The following is a 14,934-nucleotide window of genomic DNA, read 5'->3' on the forward strand; positions in this document are numbered from 1 at the left end:
CACACCTCTGAATTACCCAGCGATTCAGGGTCTTGGTAAACCCGGTGTGTGACAAGTGAAAGACAGAGAGGTGCAGGAGAGATGATGGGACTGGAGAGATGATGGAGCGCAGGTCAGGTGATACTCTCATCATCATAACCCCACGGGGATCTGGTTGCCATGGTATGTGTATGTGTGCAGAGGGAGTTGGGGGATGGGGGTGTACAAAACATAGGTGGGGGGTGGGAGGAGGTGGTAATGCTGGTATTTGTGGAAATGATCCTTCTCAAAGTCACATTATGGGATCCATGTCCTTTAATGACTTTTAGGATTAACACTTGGGGTTCGTTAGGGGTTGGTGAAGAGTTGGAGCCCGGCATGTAATTTGTCTGGTCATGGTTAGGGTAGGTCTCAAGGGAATACAATATTGCTGTTGCGGGTGTTTGTTGGGGGGAGTGGAGTGCAGGGGACTAATTGGAGCCAAGGATGACTTTCTATAAGACACTAAAATGACACACACATGGTTAGCTCACAGCAGACAAACGCAGCATTTGCTAAACATGTCACCTGAACTACACCGGAGTTCTGTCAAAAAAAAAAAAAAAAAAAAAAAAAAAAAGTAATCACAATGTGCTCATCTGAAAGGTTTAATGTTCGAGGTGCGCCCGACATCCTCCTACTACATACCACCTGAAGATGGCGCTCCATATCCTTCTATGATGGCAATGCTGCGCGTGCGCGCGCATATGCGTGAATGAGTGTGAGAGCGAGACGGAGAGCTCCTGTCTGCCTCCTCTCCGGTGGCGTTGCCTGCCTGTCGTTGCAGTGCTTTGCTGGCTCTCCTCCTCTCTCTCGCACCCTCTCTTTCTTGCTTTCTTTCTTTCTTGCTTTCGTACCAAGCCCCTCGCCTCTTCCTCTTCCTCACCCGTCTCTTCCACATCCTTCTCCTCCTCCCTGCGGATGCCTCAGCCTCGCGCCCCCGCCTCGGCACCCCGGCAAATGGTCGTTCCATTCCCGGCAACTCTGGACGCAGGACGCAGCGAAAAGGCGCACCGCTCCGTCCTGATCTGATCTGAGCACACTGCGGATTGACTTGAAAGAGGGGCGGACCAGGGACAGTACGGAAACGAGGAGAAGCCTGACAGTGGCTGGGATCTCATTTCGGTAAGTCCTCGCGTTATTTTTTTTCCCGCTGTAGACTTAATATGATGGGGCAGAGAGGGAGAATGTGTACGGTCTACAAACGACTGTGTTTTCAGTCCGTTGTTAAGTCCGTCTTGAATGCCCAGGAAATCTGATGATGATTTGTGGATCAATCACGGTGCATGGTTTTGGGGAAACAGCTGCTTTCAATATACTGCCGTGATTTTTGATTGCAAGCTTGCTGTGAAGCTCCTCTTCGAAACAAGCGCCTTGCTGTGCATAGATCACCCATGGCACAACAGATATTTGCCTCCAGCTGACTGCTGACCTAAATTCAACACTTTTTGTGCGTAAAAGTGCTCTCAAAGGTGCAAAAGTCACCTTTTAAACAAAAGGCGTGTAGTTGCTCTTTTTATTTTTTGGCAGATTACTAATTATTTAGTTTGACAGTCCCAGTCACTACCAGAAGTTAAGTTGTTACATTCTTTAAAAATATCTAGACCCGATATTATAGTATGATTAATTACTGGACCAAAGTCTGAGCTTCAGGTATTACAGTAGCCTATATTATATTGCTCATAAATCCCATTTGCTGCTGATCAAGTTTTATGGAATTGGCCTTTGTCTGTAAGTTTCTGGATCCTGCTGGGTGAAACAAGGATAAGAGTATGGGTGAGACTCAATACCTTTCCCACAGCCGTACTTGTGCTTTGATCAATGTGCATTTGTTGGAGGGGGATTGGGCGCTGGCAGTTTGTCAAGGGCATACAATATATTCAGAAGATGATGTGTAGGAGAGGGAGGAGGAGGAAGAGGGGGAGGGCGGGGGGGGGGGGGCTTGCTGTTAGGCATGCTGTGGGTACATGTTCAGCCTGCTGCATGTCAGCACTTGGGCAGGTGCATGATGGACAGCTGAGGCACAGATATACAAGGAGTGAGAGGATGTTAGCGCCAGCTCTGTATCACATTAAACTCGTTGGTTTTGGTCTGTTGCTTTGAAACTAAAAAAGAATGTCTTTGGGTTGAGATTTTGCAGGTTGGGGAGCTTCCTCTGCGGCCAGGTAAGCAGCCGTGTGACAAGGAGAGTAAAATCCCCTCTAATTCCCCTCAAATTGACCTTTTACTGGAGGAATATGGGGACAGATTTCTTTTCTCTCTCTCTCTCTCTCTCATGTCTTGGACAGACAACAGCTGCTCAATCTGTGTCAGCCAGCACGTTATCCACTTTTCCAGTACTTTCAGAGATGACAGAACAACCCTCTTCTTGCCCATAAGCCATACATCTTCAAGAACTTTAGTAGATATTTTTTTTTTTTATTGTTGAAGGATAAGCAGCATTACAAAGGACCTATCACTGTGGGAACTGTCTCAACAATTCTTGTGCAATCTCCCTCCTTCACGCGCACACACGCGCTCCATCCCCTCTCTAAATTTACTAAAGATTAGCTTCTTTTATGTCCAGTGAATGTCTCCAGTGGGCATGAAAAGCCTCGTCCTTCATCGCGGACACAGATTAAGCTAATTCACACAGCAGCGCCGGCCTAATGCCTAATCACTATGCTGTGCTGGCAGAACAGAACAGTCTTTATACTGTGCCAGCTGAGAGACGGAGAGGAAGACGGGAGAGAGAGAGAGAGAGAGAGAGGGAGAGCAAAGGGGGAAAGCAAAGGGGGAAAGCTAGCCGCCGGTGCCTATTGATCGGACGGAGGAGCTGCTGGCAGGCGTCCACAGGATGGAGTGCTGACGACAGTCCAACAAGCTGCGTGGATGAGCTGGCAGGGCAGTTGCCTTATACGTAGAGCAGTGCTGATGTGAAGGGGAAGAGTTTGACTTATCCTCCCAGTGGCAGAGCAGGGTTACGGAGGATTAGAAAACGCTGTGGCTGTTTTGAATTAAAAAAAAATTGTATCATCAGAAAGGGAAAGTGTGTGTGTGTGTGTGTGTGTGTGTGTGTGTCTAGTGCACTGATGTTGTACCAGATCAAAACACCATTCTGTGACTGTCAAACCTCCATGTTGCAGTGTGTGACAGGATAGGCATACATAAGACAGAGCAAACAGGTTGTTATAAACCACATCAGGTATCTTTTTCAAACAGGGTGTCCCTCAGGCCTCAGGTGAAGACTGACAAGAGAGGTAGGAACACTCTGCATTGTCTGCTTTGATGTTTGGGTATTTGGCCAATTGTGGGCTGAGAGAAGGCATTAAAGTATATGTAGTCTAATGACTGTGCGGATTGTAACATATTTCATGTCAACAAAGAAATTTAATCTCTTCATTTGATTTTATGTTCAACTTAACAACAAGACAGAGATCTTTGAAGAATGAAACCTTCCATGCTTCTTACTTTCACTTGTTTTAGGACTTTTCCTCATACATGTGTCATTTATGGGCAGTGAGTTTGCTTGGAGAGCTCTGAGTAAGTTCAACACCAACAGTACCGAGAAATCCTGCCAACAAGCAAACAATGAATCTCTTGCAGTTTCAGAGGTTCTGCTCGACTCTTAAACCTGACCTTTGACCTCTGTATTAAAGCACACAATGCAAAAAAGCTGCCTTCCACAGTGTCATGTCCACTATAATAAGTTGATGAAGAAAATGTCTTGAAACAAGTGAGAATGGATTGTTCTCCTTTGTTATTAAGAAACTAAATATTGGATTGAATGGCTGTTGAAAGTATACAAATGGCTTTACTCTCGATGAGGAATGAAGCCTGATTGTAAATAGAGTTTTAGGTGTGACACCAGCCCAGAGGCTTGTTTTTGGTGACATGAGATCAAGCCCCACTCAAGACCCTTTCTCCTTGAACACAAAAATAAACAGCGAGTTTCTGGAGAAGCATCTATGGACAGGAACATTTACACCTGTAACTTTTAAATTATTAAAAGAAAAAAAATGACAAACGCTGCAGTGAAAAAAAAAAGAAAAACAGGAAGAAGAGTGATTGCTTTGATTTAACATTTTGCTTTCTCTGTTACCTGCGTTATGTTCATGTTTCCCTTCTCGCGCTCAAAAGCAAGGTCTACTGCCCTCCGGCAAATCGCTGACAGTTGATCCAAACTTGCCGATTGCATCGATTACATATTCATGGCAACAGGGTAGGTGCTAATTGGCAGCTACAATGTCCTCATCAATCAGATAACTTGATGCCCATGTTGGTTACTAGATGCTTATGAGCTTGTTTAATTACGTAAAAAAAAAAACACTGATGCGCCTCTGCTAATGGATGATTTTACAATATTGCTATTACAGTTTAATTGTTACAAGATCACATACAAGTTCTGCACCATTAAACTTATAATATTGCTCAAAAATACTGTGGAGTGCACACAACATGGCTACCTGATAGAGCTATGCCTGTATGATATTCTACATGTCCAAGTCAGAATATATTCTAATTATCTTTTCCTATCTTTAATAATGGGAGGGATAATGACATACAGTAGAAGCTTACTTGATCAGGAATATATTCAAATAGTCTCGTGAACTGATCAGTGAGTCCAACTTACTTCTTTTTTTTTTTAATCCAGTGATGTTTTGGACAAATATGTTTACTGTCAACATGTTTTTAAGAAATAAATGTTCATGACTGTAAAATGAATTTCATTAAATGTACAAAGGCTTACTCTTCTCGTCTGTACTTGATGAAAAACGATATTGTAGTTACCAAGCTGCCCACCTGCAGTTTGGAGCAATTTATTAGTTGGAGACCCCTTTATTATTTGTTACGGAGACAATAATCACATCACTGTGACTTGTTACTTTCCAAGTAATGCATTACTGCTCTGCACTGCTCTTTAGTAACATTAAGCCACAACCTTCTGATGTTCCATATAATTGATTGATGTCAATGCATATTTATTATGTTTATGCAAAAGTAAAACATACTTTCTTCACCTTTGATCTTCAGACACAACTGACTGAGTTTGACTGAAGCATATTGTCATCATTGTGGTTCAGAATGACTCACTGTGCTCAGTGTGACGTAGCTATTAGAGCCTGTTTTTTTTTTTAGACAAAGGGTCTGAGTTCAAGGCCCAGTTTTTATTACTGGGGTGTCCTTGAAGAGGACACAGAATCTCTCACAGCTCAAAGGATGTCAGTTTGTCATTTCCCTCTCTTTTTGTAAGGAAAGGCAAGTAATGACAACATTTCCTGTTGGGCAATCAGTTGAAAACATAAAAATATTATCAAGCACACAGCATGAGACATCAATGGTCCCTATGGGAATAGCGCTGTGAATGCTGCACAAATAATCTTTTGAGGTAATATAGTCAGGCTTTCTGCTACTATGATGTGACCTCCGTTTTTCATACTTGCCTGCACCTTTTAAAGTATCCTCACCATCTGGTGACCTTCACATGAAATTGAGAAAAGATGAGGGACAATTATTTGTAGTGTAGAGGTGCAGGTGGAGTCGACATTACAGCAGCTTCAGCTGGATCATGCAACAGGTATAATTTGCCTGTTTAAACCAAGCGGTAACCCATCGTGACGTCAGCTGTTGGTTTGTGAGCTGCCTCGAGTCTGGCATTTTGACTGTCGCCATCTTGGTTTTGTGGAGCCAGAAGTGACCATATTTGGCCGAGCTAGAGAGGAGCGAGGTGTGGATCCGAGTGAGGACCTGAGGAGACTATGCCCCGCCCACCTATTCCAAAGAATTTACTGAGCCCTGGGCATGTCAATCAAATCAAACACATCCCCAAACATACCTCTCTTTGAGGCCTAATATCTATCGACCCACTCTACATTTCATGAGTAGAGTTGAATGGGAGTTGGCTGGAGCCAGAGGTTTTTGGAGGGAGACCCTAGTGGGCCTCAGTGGTGTTTTAGTGTCACTTCAAGGCACTTCTACATTTTCATGACTATGTCCATTTTTATTACCAGTCCATGGTTTAAACCTGCACTTAGCCACTTTACATTTCACAATTCAGTGGTTCCAGTTTTAATTAGTTTAATTTGAACAAATAGTGTGACTGTATGATGCCTACAGGCGGATGGTTCTGTTCCCCACTTTGGGAGGTAGTTGTTAAGACTGAAAGTTCCTTCAAGTCATCTATGAGGTAGTTTCATGGCATCATCTACAAAAGCTGAGTCAAGCCCAGGCAGCAGTAGGCATTTAATCTTCCTGTCAGTAATGTATTACATGCTTTCCTTTTTTCACCGTAAAAGAAAGAGAAGAAAAAAAGTTGTCCAGTGTTAACAATGCTTTGGATTTATGGCTCGATTTCCACTGATGCCACATGTAGTAAAAATATATAGCCTCATAGTGCTGGAAGGCGGTAAAAGGTAAAACCGTTCACCAATTGCTGTGTATTGTATATTGTAGTGATTAATGAGAGCAGGACTTTGAGGAGCGCAGCGGGAAGGAGACGGGAGAGTGAGAGGAAGTAGTCAGGTGTCAGTGTTGGAATGAGTCCAGCAATATGTGTGTATGTGAGAGAGAGACAGACAAGAGAGAAGGGGCTGTGTGGATGCCTGCTAGCGTGCCTCTGCCGCCAACTCTCCTCCCATCTTCTAATGAGCTCGCTGCAGATGGGACTCCCTCTGTCAGCCCACTGCCCTCCTCCTCTTCATTATCTCCCCCTCCTCCCCCTCTCAGTCGCTTTCTGAGAAAACAAAGGAAGAAGTAAAGAATCAAAAGAGGCAAAAGGAAGATCAAAGAAACAAGGCGATGAGACAAAAAAAAAAAAAAAAAAAAACATGAGGAAAAGGGGAGGTTAAAGATGCAGGTGAGAGGAGAGAGAGGATTCAAGTATTAAATAGTTAAAAATATAGAGGAGGTGGGGTGTAAAGATAGAGTGGTGGAAAATGGAGAGCAAGTGACAGAGCTTGTTGAGGAGTGAAAGAGGCTTATGAGCAGTGAGGAGAGAAGGGAGCAGAGAGGGGGCCGAGTGAGAGACCAGGAATCATCAAATCCACAGACAAGTGCGAAAAGAACGCAGCGCAGGAAACGCAAGGAGCTGCTCCATGCTATATTTACGAGTGTAAAATTAAAATGCTGCATCTTCAAACCCAATGATGTGTGCTTAGTGCAGGCCCTGCAGTGAGAGCAGTACGTCTGCAGTTACCTAGCCATGTCATCACGTTCGTGCCTGCCACACAGTACTTGCTAAGCCCGCCAGCTCTGCCAGAGTTATCGAGAAGCTCAGGTCATCTTGAATTCCCCGGGCAAAAATGTAACCCGAGTTGACTTTTTGTAGGACCGGTGTGGAATTGTGTTTGTTCATCTGCTGGTGTGTATGTGTGCGGCTGTGATCTTTAGCACATGCGTGGGGGATCGTCATCAGGTTTCTCATGTGACCAATATGAGGCGTTGAACAATCAGGCCAACAATCGTCGATCCAGAACGCCTCACTAGCGCCTACTTACGCACGCTGGTGATTTAGGCAGACTCACATTGGAGACACAAGCGTTCCACACATGTGGGGTAGGTGTTGCGCTAGCGCTGTAATTCACATGAATTGCTCGAGCTGATCTACCCTCAACATGTGGCTAATTTTCCTGATGTTGATATTGTTATAATGGCAACGTTAGCTGCTTGAATCGCCCAGCAAAATCCAAATTGGTATAGATATTGTTGGACTGCCCACCAGGAGCACCATTTACAGGTAGAGGCATACTTTAGGCATCGCAGGTGGTGAAGGTGGTGCATGTTCATTGTCTGAATCGTTTGACACCTCATGGTGCAGAGGTGGGGGTGTGTATGCATGCAAGTGTGTGTGTGTGTGTGTGTGGCTGCTTCCAGTACAATGTGTTTTTGTTTTTTTTGCATCCAGCTCTTTGACATTGTGTTAATGGGGTTGTGTGCATGACTGGTTCACCACCTACCTCTTCCTTTCTGTTGGATGATTATTGACTATAATACCGATGGTATCTCTAAATGGACTTGCACTCTGACCCTTTCGGTGAATTCCCTCAGTAATTAAACAGTTTCCACGATGTGGCTGCAGTTGGTCTGATTCCCAACGATGCTAAAAAAAAAAAGGGGTTTGCAACAAGTGCTGCGGTTGCAAACACCTAATACGGAGTCAAACTGGAGATGTTAGAGCTGCAGTACGAGAGAGAGAGAAAATTGTAAAGGACCTCTAATACGGTGCAGAGGATTTCAATAGTTTGATCTTTTTCATGTCTTTTATTTTGTAGACATTTTGAGATTTATACCAATGCATTTCCTGTTATGCTTTTATTCTGAAGGACTGAACTGAAATGAAGCTCATTTTGTGATAGATATTGTGTTAGATTGTTACGGTTTTCATGGATTTTTTTGTGGCATAAATGAAAGAATTTAAACTAGCAAACTGCTGTTTCAACTTAAATGCACCGCCATGATTCAGTCGCACGGTTAAATTTAGCATGCTGGGTTATGGTCAGGATGCCAAACATTGTTTAGTAACATTTGTCTTTATTTTCTTCATAGCTCTTACGGTGTGTTCACTACCAGTTTTCACTGCGGTTTATGGATTCAAGTCCCATTCAATAAAGTTTTGTGAACAATCAGTAAAAGACGACGGACCATCATTCAGCCAGGAATGCTACAAAAATGATTTGACATAATAACATATTATGTTGCAGAAAGCTTGGAGGTATAGCCTATTGTTGTTGGCTTCACCTATAGTCTCGCTTCACGGCAACATAGTATTATCTTTCCGACTGGTCAAGTGGGAAATAACATGTTTGATGGGATATAAAGACCTGCGCCTGAATGTATGCGAGTGTTTGGGCGAATGTGTGTGTTTATCTCTTGCCTGTTCTTTTAATGCATGTATCATTGCTTTCTTTGTCTAAGCACTTTTAGTACTAAACCAGTACAGGCGAGGAAAGTAGCTGCTGCAGTATTGAACTTGTGACACCTGCAGGCAATTAGAAATACATTTAATCGATAATATAATTTAGCTTGGTGTTGCAAAAGTCCAACTTTTTGATCTTGATGCACATTTGAACAAGATGACCTTTAGTTAAAGTTTATGGCTTTTCGAAAGTCCAGTGAAAAATCACATGCTGAAATATAAACCTCTCTCCAGCTTTGTCTGATATTAGTTTCATAACTGCTGAAACCGTCAATTGAACATTAAATATTTGGTACTGTAACATGATAAACAATTAAATAAATAAAGTTTACTCTTTTAAAAGTTGATAAAGTTATTTTCTGAGTCCTGTTGCTACCCGATAGTGACACAACAATTATAACTATACTTCATTTCAGAAGTGGGAAAACCACAAAATATTTTGTATATTTAAGATAGTTTGTTACAAAATGTTTTGTTGTTGTTACAAAAACAATATGCTATTTTCAACTTTATATGATGTTATTCAAACTGTTTTTAAGTACTTACACTTTTTTATACCATGAATTAATTTAGTTGATGATACAAAGCAAAAAAAAAAAAAAAAAGAAATCGAAAAATGCAATTAGATGAATACTGCAAAAGTGGCCCAGTGTGGACTGTAATATACTGTAGTCTCATCATTATTCTTCAAATTCAATCTATACTGTCCTTTCCAAAAATATTCATATTGCTTTTCCTTTCTTTTTCATTCACTAGATCCTGGGCAATCCATGACATCCCTGACTGTCACGCGCACGCACACGCACGCACGCACGCACGCACGCACGCACGCACGCACGCACGCACACACACACACACACACACACACACACACACACTCGCACACGCACATGCACATGCACACAGAGTGGTGTTTCTATCTTAAAAGCTCGAGGCCAGCCAAGTGGTATAAATGCCATACCTGAAGCCTCTGAATGGATCAGCCGACAGCCCATCAGCAGCACACACTGATCGCTATCAGCTGTGTATCGCTGTGGCTACTTCCACCCGTCAATCAAACCCGTTCACACATCTGCCGAAAAAGGACGTGATTAAAATGAAGGGGAAAAATAGAGAGAGAAAGGGATCCATTTATGGATCGAGACACCTCCGTTTGTTGCCCTGGCGTGCAGGGTTTATGTGTGTGCTGGATTTGTGTCCCCTTGGATCAATGGAGAAAAAAAGAAAGCTATAGAGACAAAAAGAGAGGGTCATCATAGATGTAGAAGCTTTTTCAAGATGTTTTTTTTTTTGTATGGCATTTTTGCGTTCGTTAAGACTTATAATGGTAGTGTTGACAGAGGGAATATGAGGAGTGAGAGCAGGAGAATGACATGTTGGACTCCCTGCTGATGGCATTTACGGCCATGTATCCTAACCTCTTGGCCATTGGGTCGCCCCTCATAGCATGATCGGTAAGGAAGAAGCTGAGTGAGGATTTAGCTGCGAGTTTTCCAGTACGTCTCAAAGAAGAACAGCAGCTGAAATAATGTTTTGACCACGGGGCGTTTTATTAGGTTGTTTATTGATGTATGTTGACACTGGAGAGCTACAACCACAGTCGAGCCTCAGCTCCTGCTGTCCACATTATTCGATTTCATTTCACAGTCCCTGAGCTAACAAAAGCAGGTTTTCTGTCGAGCTACACATTGTGCTTGTTCTGAGTAAAGCTCATGTCCGTGTAAGCTGCATATGCTCTATCCTGATATTCAGCATTTTTATTTATGCCCAGTTCCTCCTGAGGCATCCTTTGTTATACAGCACGCCTGACAACAGGATGCCTTCTTTTAAATGAACATTATACAGAGCAGTTTTCTTCTATTGTGTATTTAGGTTAGAATACAAGTGAATCTCCAACAGACTGCAGAAAGCCCAAATATGAAGTTATTCAGGAATAAAGAATGATGAAGATGACGGTACATTTTTAGTCGTGCCACCGCCGGTGGTGGTCCATGAATTATATATCACAGACATTGGGAAGAGGAATGCTTTATGTTAAGATCTCCAAGGAAACAAACAAAAATCATTCCTTTAAATTACTAAGTATGAACACTGTCGACTTAATTTGTTCCATTAAGTTTAGTCATTTTGAAATTTTCAGATGAAAGAATAATGTTCTCAGATGTCTTAATTTGCCCCCTCTGTCATGTGAAAGATGAGCAATATGCTTTCTCTAAGCGGTGCCAAGAATAGCAGGAAGTTGTGTTAACAACCAAAGTATATCCACGTGTCTCACTCCAAGATCAAAATAAATTCAAGCAGTTCAGAGTCAGATTTTCGTGGGGTTAAGGGCAATTTAACAGTATTAATTTGAGGTTAGAAATTACAGATTGGATGGAATAAATCAAGAAATGCGTGGGTATGAATTACTGAATTAAGGGAACACAATAAGTATATCTTGAATATAGTAATTCGTGATTTGAGGCCATGATTTGTAATTTGAGGGGTGAATTTCTAATATAAACAAATTATTTATCAACCCCTCTTGACTCCTCTTAAGTTGATTAGGTCCAGTGTTTTACACACTCCCCGCACCAGACTGTACTCAAATTATCTCTGAAACCTTGTTTTGCCCGTTTTTCTTCAAAATGTACAGCATTTAGTAGGAATTGTACATTCCTACTAAATCTGTCATGGAATAACAGCAAAGGCAATGTCTTGATTCACTTATTTGGCATCAAATTGCCCAATAAAAAGCATTTGATGTTACAGCTTCACTCTGTGATTTCTCCTGCATGGCTTACTGTGCAGATCCCAGCTACGGCCAGGCTCGAGGATTGCAAGTGCACATTAATTTCACTCATCTGTCTTCTGTGGGTTGCATCTGCTATGTATAATTCATCAAGTAACTCTCTGTTGATATCCGCATATAAATGAACTTAGATATTGTGCAGCTCATGAATTTCTAACGATGTATGTTCACAGTGGCACCACAGTAGTACATCAGCTCTGCTGTCTCTTGCTTGCGAGAAATGGAGTTGAAAAACAGTTTGTGTTTTGGAATGTGTTCAATCTTGAAATGGGTAAAGAGAAGAAATAACATGGCTCGCAGGCTCTTTGTAAAATTGTTGGTGAAGCGGGGCCACCTCTCACTGTTGAGCTCCCAATTATGGCTGGAATCTGCTGGGTGTGTTTTGGGATTTTGTTGGGTACCGTATGGACACCACAAACAGAATAGGGCTGTTGGGGTGTGCCTGTGTCATTAGTGTTTGATGGTACTGACTTGACAGAAGCTACTTTGATCCAGAAGAGAACAGAAATGCGAAGGAGGTTTGGCTTCACATCCTGAAAGGGAGCCTGATTGGGAAAAAAAAGTGTTACTTACTGACAACAATCATTTGAAAAAAATTTAGCAAAGTAATGGTGACTTGATATTTTAAAATGCCATCTGCTCTGTCTTTTTTATCTATTTTTTTTTAATTACACTTAATTTTTGTTGACTTTTACAATATGTGTCATATCTGTGTGTGTTTATTTGCTCTTTTTCAGATTCAGCTGTATTTGGGGAATGTTTTGAACAACCGAAATAAATTCTGCTCACACATGTCTCTATGAGAAACTACAGTCATTTGCAAGGACAAGATACCCCTCGCTGTTGTTTAGGCCAATTAGGCTCAAAATCTGCCAGGTCTGGGCTTCTGCCAGAGATTTTGAGTGAAAGTCTTTATGTGTCAGAGAGAGGCCTTTGAAAGGGGAAAAAAGACTCGCTGATTCACAGAAATGCACAGAAATGCACAGAAATGGCAAAACTCAAACACAGACACAGACGCGCACCACTTCTGTCACTCTCATCTCTCTTTTCTCCCTTTGTTTTTTCTCTGTGGACTGCAGATAGACAAGGCGACACATATTCCAAAACCAAGGTACAAACAATTGATTATATACGCTACAGTTGCAGCAAAAATCCACTTTGCTGTTGGGGAATGGTGCACGCACGCACGCACGCACGCACGCACACACACACACACACACACACACACACACACACACACACACAGACAGGGAAGAGGGACTCCCTGCCATAAAACTGGAGGTGAGAGAGTTGAGTTAGGAACTCCCTGCTGCCAGTTTGCTTATGTGATGTTAATTCTGATAATTTGAGCTGCACTGCAGACATGAAGATGATGGTAGATGTTTTCTCAGAGGAACCTTTGGCTCAGAGGTTTTTTATTCTGAAATGGACTGTATATTCCTCTCCAATAGATCAAATAAAATGATATTGATTTCACAGACACAGCAAGCAAAGCTGCAGATTACATTTATTGCAGGCAGGCTACCTTATCTGCTCTGTTACTCTTGGTATATGCTCAATGTTAGTGATTCCAGATTCAAAAGGTCTAATTTAAATAATAGTTTGGATATTTTTTTTAACTTTTTTTTTTTTTACTGTATGGCATTTACCATTTATGAATTCCATTCCATGTCGGGTCAGGGATAGCTCTTAAATAGTAAATTCTTTTACCAGTATTTTACTGTACTGCCACTGGAGAAGGTCAGAGGTCACAGCAAAGTGTCTGATGAGCTGGGAGGGATTTGGTGTCATAAATTAGACACACTATTTTATTTTTGTATTTTTTCTGTTGTAATATTGTCCCCGAGTTCACCTGGACCCGTTTGTCTTTGACATAGTGTGTATTTATACGAAAAATCTGTTCATAATAAGAAATGATGGATAAAATTTTTATTCTGTCGGGGTTAAAGAAAATAGAACACTGATTTCAACCTTCTTCACTGATGTGTGACAAGTTTCTTGAACTGTTGTATAATGTGGGATCACAAGGTCTAATGAAACCAAAGGCACAGTGCGGTGTCTGACTTTGATCTTTTGGAGGCTCTTCGCCCGCCAGCACGCCAAGCCTTAAACTGCTCTGACGTGGGGGGAGCCGGGGAGCCAGGAGGGGAAGTTTTTAGATCTCGTCAAGTGTTTCAAAGTGTTACATCATTTCCATGTCTTCCACCAGGAGAGTATTGCAGCAAACCCTGTTTTAAAAGGAGTCCGTTCCTTTTTTCTCTCTCTATGCAGTGTGGTTTTGATGGGTCAGTGAAGTCAATTTTGTGAAGGAGACACAGGTATGTACACGCATCGCACATAAAGTGTGACCACACAGAGATGGGCAACGGACACACAGACACACAATTTCATGTTTTGTATATAGCGTAGGATGTTCTGCAGTCCTACTGTGCGGCGAATTGAATTTCCATTTTCTCATGGTTAGTCAGGCAGTGTTACTCTTTCTCCCATTATGGCACATTCACTAAGACAGCAGGAGGCCAGAGAGAGTAGAGCGGTCTCCACCAGCTTCTCCAGCGGAGGCTCGCTGCCCTCAGCCTCCTGCCCAGCAGTGGACACTCTTCGCTGGCTGACTGGTCAGAGCTGAGTGGAGATGTCTCCTGTATCTGGCTGGCTCATGTACATACTGTAGGTGAACACGCGCGCACGCACGCACGCACACACACACACACACACACACACACACACACACACACACACACACACACACACACACACACACACACACACACACACACAGACGCACACACACATGTACAAAGAGTAGGTGTATCCCAATGTAATCAGTTGAGAAAACATACACCCACTGTGTGGTATTCTGTCATTGTCACGTACACCTCGGGCCCAACTGAGGGTCAGCAGGTTACCAGCAAGAGTCTATGGTGGTATCTACCCGTTGTAGAGAAACCATGGTAACCGTTAGCACGGTTGCTATGACGGTGCAGATATCACTCGCCCATTGGGAGGATGAAGTAATATAATGAACCAGTTGAGGAAGGTGATTAGACTTTGTGATGTGTACATCAAAAGTAAGGAAGAAGTACTGATTCTGTTTGATAAATAATAGACTAATATGGCTGTAGATGCTGTATGCAGCAGCGGTGTGGGTGTGGTGAAGTGGCTTTAGAGTCGAATTTGCGGAGCATGCTGCCATTAGAACAATACAATCATTTGTATTTTTCTAAGCGATGTC

General features: G+C 42.4%; 1 protein-coding gene across 5 annotated transcripts in view; it reads left to right on the top strand.

Annotated features, from left to right (window-relative positions):
* The first annotated feature begins 229 nt into the window (after positions 1-229).
* The window catches only part of ctnnd2a (catenin (cadherin-associated protein), delta 2a), a 234,914-nt gene continuing 220,209 nt past the window's right edge, over positions 230-14,934 (top strand). For all 5 annotated transcript variants that reach the window (XM_069151523.1, XM_069151526.1, XM_069151525.1 and 2 more), the window contains exon 1: positions 230-1,143. The gene's annotated coding sequence lies outside the window, so the exon portion shown is untranslated. The remainder of the gene's footprint in view (positions 1,144-14,934) is intronic.

The sequence above is a fragment of the Embiotoca jacksoni genome, unplaced genomic scaffold (assembly GCF_022577435.1).
Source record: "Embiotoca jacksoni isolate LCO1_2020_lvr unplaced genomic scaffold, fEmbJac1.0.p SCAF_17, whole genome shotgun sequence".
In the NCBI taxonomy this organism is placed as follows: domain Eukaryota; kingdom Metazoa; phylum Chordata; class Actinopteri; family Embiotocidae; genus Embiotoca; species Embiotoca jacksoni.